Consider the following 8,946-nt stretch of genomic DNA (forward strand, 5'->3'; position numbering starts at 1 on the left):
AACCTGCACATTTAAATCGGAGGCTACTGAGGTGCATTTTCTTGGTATGGAGCCCCGCTGGTGACATCCTGCATAAATAAAAATAATGTTCCCACGCCTTACTAAGTTGTGGCCATGCATTATTTTTAATTATACATAACGTCACCAGCGGGGCTCCGTATTCCTGGTGTTTTTATGGTGGATAATAATACAGAAGTGTTCATAACACCTCAAATCTACACAATATATGTACGAAATAATATATTGTAATATATAATTACTTATTGATCAGTAATTTGAAGTGGAGTGATTGTAGTAAAGATGTTTTATATATGTATTTGTATATAATGGGCAGTCATGGGCTGGAGGTTAGGGAATAAGCCTTTACTGGCACTGATTTCATAGGACACTTTACACTGTTCCAGTGCTCCACTACTGCTCTTTAATGGCACTGATTCATAGGACACTTTACACTGTTCCAGCGCTCCACTACTGCTCTTTACTGGCACTGATTCATAGGACACTTTACACTGTTCCAGCGCTCCACTACTGCTCTTTACTGGCACTGATTCATAGGACATTTTACACTGTTCCAGTGCTCCACTACAGCTCTTTAATGGCACTGATTCATAGGACATTTTACACTGTTCCAGTGCTCCACTACTGCTCTTTACTGTCACTGATTCATAGGACACTTTACACTGTTCCAGCGCTCCACTACTGCTCTTTACTGGCACTGATTCATAGGACACTTTACACTGTTCCAGTGCTCCACTACAGCTCTTTACTGGCATTGATTCATAGGACACTTTACACTGTTCCAGCGCTCCACTACTGCTCTTTACTGTCACTGATTCATAGGACACTTTACACTGTTCCAGCGCTCCACTACTGCTCTTTACTGGCACTGATTCATAGGACACTTTACACTGTTCCAGTGCTCCACTACAGCTCTTTACTGGCATTGATTCATAGGACACTTTACACTGTTCCAGCGCTCCACTACTGCTCTTTACTGGCCCTGATTCATAGGACACTTTACACTGTTCCAGTGTTCCACTACTGCTCTTTACTGGCACTGATTCATAGGACACTTTACACTGTTCCAGCGCTCCACTACTGCTCTTTACTGGCACTGATTCATAGGACACTTTACACTGTTCCAGCGCTCCACTACTGCTCTTTACTGGCACTGATTCATAGGACACTTTACACTGTTCCAGTGCTCCACTACTGCTCTTTACTGGCACTGATTCATAGGACATTTTACACTGTTCCAGCGCTCCACTACTGCTCTTTACTGGCACTGATTCATAGGACACTTTACACTGTTCCAGCGCTCCACTACTGCTCTTTACTGGCACTGATTCATAGGACACTTTACACTGTTCCAGTGCTCCACTACTGCTCTTTACTGGCACTGATTCATAGGACATTTTACACTGTTCCAGCGCTCCACTACTGCTCTTTACTGGCACTGATTCATAGGACACTTTACACTGTTCCAGCGCTCCACTACTGCTCTTTACTGTCACTGATTCATAGGACACTTTACACTGTTCCAGCGCTCCACTACAGCTCTTTACTGGCACTGATTCATAGGACACTTTACACTGTTCCAGCGCTCCACTACTGCTCTTTACTGGCACTGATTCATAGGACACTTTACACTGTTCCAGCGCTCCACTACTGCTCTTTACTGGCACTGATTCATAGGACACTTTACACTGTTCCAGCGCTCCACTACTGCTCTTTACTGGCACTGATTCATAAGACGCTTTACACTGTTCCAGTGCTCCACTACTGCTCTTTACTGGCACTGATTCATAGGACACTTTACACTGTTCCAGTGCTCCACTACTGCTCTTTACTGGCACTGATTCATAGGACACTTTACACTGTTCCAGCGCTCCACTACTGCTCTTTACTGGCACTGATTCATAGGACACTGTACACTGTTCCAGCGCTCCACTACAGCTCTTTACTGGCACTGATTCATAGGACACTGTACACTGTTCCAGCGCTCCACTACTGCTCTTTACTGGCACTGATTCATAGGACACTTTACACTGTTCCAGTGCTCCACTACTGCTCTTTACTGGCACTGATTCATAGGACACTTTACACTGTTCCAGTGCTCCACTACAGCTCTTTACTGGCACTGATTCATAGGACATTTTACACTGTTCCAGTGCTCCACTACTGCTCTTTACTGGCACTGATTCATAGGACATTTTACACTGTTCCAGTGCTCCACTACTGCTCTTTACTGGCACTGATTCATAGGACACTTTACACTGTTCCAGTGCTCCACTACTGCTCTTTACTGGCACTGATTCATAGGACACTTTACACTGTTCCAGCGCTCCACTACTGCTCTTTACTGGCACTGATTCATAGGACACTTTACACTGTTCCAGTGCTCCACTACTGCTCTTTACTGGCACTGATTCATAGGACACTTTACACTGTTCCAGTATTCCAGAGTCCGACTCCACCTCTGTTCTATTTATTATTCATTTGTTGGGTTGCCCACCGCTCCGGGCAAGTGTGCTCACTACCCCCTAGTGTGTGTGTGCTCACTAGTGAGTATGTGGTGTTTCACTTCACGGATGGGTTAAATGTGGAGGTGAAATTTCCCCTTTGTGGGACTAATAAGGGTCACTTAATACATACTTATGGATAAGTGTATTATTATTATTATTATTATTATTATTATATTTTAACCAAAAATATCACTTTATTGCAATGTTACAGATGAGTGTAGGCGATCAAGAGTGTTGTCATTCAATCCAAAAAGCAGAGAAGCACTAAATAAATAAATGAATAAATAAATAAATAAATGAATGAATGAAAAGGAGGCGCCGGTGCATTTACGAAGTTAAACAGCAGGTGGCGACAAAACACCTTTACACAAATAGATATTTCTAGTCTCTTTTTTCGGTGGAGCAGGGCGGGGATTTCATCACTATACTTCATACAGCGCCTTTAGATATAAACAATACAGTTAATGGGATGTTGTATCGATTTAATACAACACAATCGGGCATTTACCTGTGTTTTTTAAAGGCAGGTCCAGGTCGATTTGAAAAGTGTATTTGTGAAGGTGGAGGCGACGCTCGGCGGTTTTTACAGTGTGTTGTTCACCGGCGCTGAGACTGAAGCTCCGAGCGGCGCTGACGGGATAAAGTGAAACAGGAGATTTCAAACTCATATAATCTAGTACTTCCTCCTCGGCGTGGTCCTGCAGTTCAGTCCTCTGAGCAAAAAGGGGTCGATCTAGTACAAAGTGTCACGACAGCGCGCGCGCGCTGGCGAGGAAGTTGGTCGTGACCATTAAGTTTCTCTGCAGCAGGAATCGTGACCTGATCCTGGGGGACCTCTCAGGCTTTGAGGAAACCCCTCTGTGTCTTTAACTCACAGTCAGACTGCGGCTCTGAGACGCTGAGGCACGCAGACCAACGGCGGCCCGGTGACTCGCCCCCAGTGGTCATTTCACACTTTTCCAAAGCTAGAAAGACGCAGTTTATTGACCATCAAAGGACAATTTGGGGAATTATAACACCTTACCACGATGTACGTACACTCTTAAAAAGATGGTTCTTCAAGCGTTCTTTTGTAGAGAACCCGGGTCTGTGTGGAACCATGAACACTCGAAGAACGCTTTGCATGATTAAAGGGGTCTTAGGGTTCCTCACATTGATGGAGAGTGTGTTATATATGTTTCTATGTATAACCTTTTTGAAAAGGGTTCTAGATAGCACTAAAAAGGATCTTCTATTGTTGCAATGTCACAACACAAGAGCCCTGTATGGTGCTCTATAGAATATATAACTATCTACAGCACGTTCTCCATCAATCTGAAGAACCATTTCACAACGCAAAGAACAGTTTAGTCATGCAAAGGGTTCTTTGAGTGTTCATGGTTCCACATGGGACCATCTTCCTTTGCTAAAGAACCCTTGAAGAACCATCTGTTGGAAGCGTGAACATCCCCTATTTGGCCAAATGCTGCTCAATTTACTGTAACACCATAATTCACTGCTGGGGTTGGTCTATTTAGGGCTTTGTTTAAGGCCAGTTTACTCTTTATTACTGTAAATTAACGCAACAAACGCATCATTTTATAGTGCAGATTAAATGCCCTAAAATATGTGTAGGAGCAAATGAACCGATCCGTGTCCGTATGTGACACCTCCTCTGGTCCGTGTGTTCTCTGAGCTTGTCTGAAATGTCACAGATCTCAGGATATTTTACATTAAAGTTGAATTTTTATTGTTTGGTTTATCACTTCAGGCCTTTTGCTCAAATCTGTGAATAAAAGGTTTAAAGCGACATGCAGTTTTACTGCTCTTAGATATTCACCCAAGTTCTAAAATAGCACCACTTCAGATCAGGAGGCCCAAACCTTTTGTCCTGTGGTTCCTCAGGGGTCTAAAGGGTCTAAAGGGCTGGCACAGCACTAAGAAAAGCTAGATAAAACAGCGATTACTGTATTAAAACAATTATATTTGTTTTTGGGTCTAACTTGGCTTGAAATACAAAGAGAATAAATTTATATTCCAATCGATTCAGATTGTACACAAAAGCTGTTACGATTACTGAATACTGTCCATGTTCAGGCTAATTTTGTTTATTTTTAAGCGGACTCGAACACGAACGTTAAGCATTATTTAATGCCACTTCTCAGGTCTTTATTTTGAATAATGACATTATTTTCATTTATTATGCATAACTTTTGGTGTGGGGGGCCTCCAAAGGCTTTTGCACCGAGGGGCCTCACAAGACCACGATCCATTCTTAGTTATATTTACTGAATTACAACCACTGTTAGATGAACATGAACATAAAAAGTGATATATTGTTTTTTCTCTGTACAATCAAATCTATCCATCATTTCCACACAAATAAGAATATCACATCAACACAGCTGCTGCTGCAAGTAAACAGACACAAAACTGTGTTGATGTAACGTATTTTAGTCATTCATGAGGAAATGAGTGTTTGAATTGAGCAAATTAAATAAAAAATCAAATTAAACAGCCTGCCTTCACTGCCTGATGTACCAGAGTCTGATGATCGTCCAGACAGCGCTGTATAAGGGAACCTACAATGCATGCACTCAACTGTAAAGGGAAACTGCTTAACATGACAAACTATTCTATCCGACTAATTTTTGATAGTTAACATATTTTACCATTGAATAGCCTATACTGTGTAATGAAGCTCAAGCTGAAGGGACCGACCAGCTAGACATTTTTGTTCTAAAAGTGTTCTGAGAACGGACAGAGACGTTCTATTAATGTTTTCAGCTGGAAGACTTTTTTTTTGTTCCCAGAATGCTCTTCGGGGAACGTTCTCTAAAAACATTATCATGCAACATCATCTGTGGCCCTGACAACATCCTCAAAACATCCTCTGAACGTTGCAGCTCAAAGATGAACTTTATAGGAACATTGTTTGAAATGCTAAACATCCTCGAATTTTAGATTTAAAGTTTTTTTTCCCAAATAAATATTTTAGGTATATTTATTCGAACTTTTAGGACTTGTAGGCAATGTTAGCCGAAGTTATGGGAACGTAACCCTGCTACCTGAGCCAGCACACACTCATTTGTTTCCTCAACAAATCAGCCAGTCACTGTAAGACAAGCTAATTACTAAATACAGAGTCATTGGTAACTTTGGGAACTACCCCCAGGGGCAAATTGTCACCATGAAGCATAATTGACACTTCATTAATGATGGCTGACTGTCTGACTTTTTCATTGCTGGGATGGCCAGAGGGGTAGCCATGCTTCATTCTAGGATTTGGGGCACCAAAGTATAGTGGTTCTGCTGGTCCGAGGGCCAAAAAGACAAAGCAGCCAGCCAACAGCTCATTAGCGTTAACATGTCCATGCATTTGAACTATAGATGGAGAAACTATTCTTACTCCTTTGAGTTACCTTTAAATTCAGTGACGGGTCTGGAAATCTCCTCATGTCCATGTCTCGCCACCTGTTATGCTGTATTAGCTTGCTGTGTTAACTCTCTGGTGGGCCAACGTCGGCCCATTGACTCCACTTCAGGCAGGCCTGCTTTAGACCAATCAAAACAAGGTGTGTGGATATTTTTCCTTATTATGCTCTTCCTCATCACATATCCAAAAACTTCATCACAGCTGTTGGATGTGATTTGCAGAGCCACTAGCCTACCAAATTATTCTGGATGATTATAGAGAATGGGAAAGGAATGAAGGAAGGAATATTGGAGCTTAAGCAAAGAGTGAGTGTGAAACTGTAGGCCTGCATTTGAAACCTTCTTGCCTTATGCATCTTTAAAATGTGCTCTTAAACACTCTTAAAGGTTCCTAAATGGGGTTGGATCTACAGTTGTTGGAACTAGACATCATGTGGATGGTCCTTAAACTTTAAAAAAGGTTCTTCACACTCACACATCCCATTTACAAAAATGATTCCCTAAAGAACCAGCTGATGGTTCTTTAGGGAACCATATATACATATGGTTATTCTATAGCAGGGATGTCCAGTCATATCTGTAAAGGCTGGTGTGACTGCAGGTTTTCAGCGCACCAAGCAAGAGCACCTAATCAGTGGTTTAAATATTGAGGCTGTTTGGTTAAACGGGTGGAATCAGGGGTGCTCTGCTTGTGTGGAATGAAAACCTGCACCCATGGCGGGCCTTTCCAGACAAGATTGGACATCCCTGTTCTACGGCATCACACAAAATAATCCTTTCTGGAACATTTTTAAGAACAACGACGACTCAAAGAATATTTAAATCGTAAACAGCTCTACACAGCATCATCCATCCATCCATCCATTTTCTAAGCCACTTCTCCGTCAGGGTCGCGGGGAGGATGCTGGAGCCTATCCCAGCGGTCATTGGGCGGAAGGCGGGATACACCCTGGACAGGTCGCCAGTCCATCGCAGGGCTACACAGCATCAAAAATCATTATATTATAATACTGTATGTTACATCATAAGTCAGAGAATCCCTTTTTGGCACTATGTAGGACCCTTTTTGCCAAGAGAAGGACAATTAACCCAGAAAGCAGATCCATACTTTGGAAGAGGTCCAGGAAATAACTGCATAGTACTGATGTATGGACACTTTACAACTGAGGGGTTTCTGTCCAGCTCTTGTCCACTCTTTCATTCTGATGTCACCTGGTGCAGGTAAACACTGGCAATAGAATTCTTGAATTCAAATGTGTACATCATCTCAACATGAATAGAAGATATTAAATCAGCACAGCTTTGTTTCAGGTTACTACTGGCAGTAATTATGTTGATGTAACATTTTATTCACGTGTAGATGATGCGCTCAATTTGAATCAGGTAAATTTAATGACTCACATGTGCTGGAGCTGGACCAGAGCTGGGCTGGATAAAGGGTCCCTCTGCTGCTTTCAACTCCTTTACTAATCAAAAGTGGACAGTAACTAATATTCAGGAATGAATTACTGACTTGGCCAGAGGGTCCAGTGCCCAGGGGCCTCAGACCACAAGGCTCAAGTTAGGTCAAATACAAGGGAGAGCTCACTGTATATGTAAACATTACATGAATAGCCCTTAAATAAATTAATTAAGAAATATTTCTTATTTTGTTTTTGTGTCTAACTTGGCTTGAAATACAAAGAGAAGAAATGTATATTCAAATGGATTCAGACTGTACACAAAAGCTGTTGCGATGTCAATGATGGGATAGAATACTGCCCATTGTTGAGGCTAATTTTGTTTATTTTTAAGTGGACTTCAACACGAATATTAAACATTGCTTAATGCCACTTCTCAGGTCTTTATTTTGAATAATAACATTATTTTCATGATTTATTTTGGAGTGGGGGGCCTCCAAAGGCTTTTGTGCCGAGGGGCCTCACAAGACCACGATCCATTCTTACTGAATTACAACCACTTTTTGATGAATTTGCACTTTGTGCATTTACAATATTATTTTCACTTCTAATCTATATTCTAATGCAGTTTTTCCTCGAGTTCACTTTAGCCATTTACAGTGAACTTCTTCTTTTTTAGGGTTTAATTTCATTCGCTTGTGTTGGTTCATCTCATGCTTTACTGTCATTCACACCTCTCAGTCACTTTAACAATTTCATTTAGACCAAAAGGATCCAAGTTTCTCCTGATAGATGCTGTATATACGTTCCACTGCAGTAGAGAAGTTAGATACGTTTTACAGTTGTTTTTTTTTGGTTTTTGTTACTTTTACTTCTACGAGAGACATTATTTCAATAAAGTAACAACACTTTTACTGAGGTACGCCTTCAGGCCACTCTGTCCTCCTCTGCTGGGGATGTATTTGGGGATGAAATGTAGGGGAGCTGTCACAGTGCTGGTGGCTGGACGTCAGCTCCATACTCCTACATCTCCAGGTCTATAGGTCCACCTGCATCTCCAGCTTTGGCTGTGGCAGTGAGTCTCACACAGCGGTGCTCTCATCCCGCGGCTGATGGATGAACCCGAGGTCGCAGATAGCGTCTTATCTCTCCCTGCAAGCCGCTCCTTTGAGCTTCACACCAAATTCTGCCCAATCTCCCCTGGGCATCCTTCCCAAATCACTCAAATCCGCCGCAATGAACTAACAAAGGCAGGAGATCAAAGGCTCTCAGATGAGCTGAGCTGATTTCGCACTTTTTTGTTTTATATGTATTTCATTCATGAGGAAGTGTTATAATACAGGGATATATAACGGGTCGGGTTTCCTCAGTTTTACCTCTTATAGTCATTGTATCAATCAATGATGAAGATTATATGCTGAGTACAGACACACACACACACACACACACATATATATATATATATATATATATATATATATATATATATATACATATATTTACACATGTGTGTGTGTGTGCATATATATATATATATATATACCTATGTATGTCCATTTTTGTTGTTTTTTACATAATTTGAAAATGTCTGTTGCTCTTTACATTGT

The sequence above is a fragment of the Pygocentrus nattereri genome, chromosome 15 (genome assembly GCF_015220715.1).
Source record: "Pygocentrus nattereri isolate fPygNat1 chromosome 15, fPygNat1.pri, whole genome shotgun sequence".
Taxonomy (NCBI): Eukaryota; Metazoa; Chordata; class Actinopteri; order Characiformes; family Serrasalmidae; genus Pygocentrus; species Pygocentrus nattereri.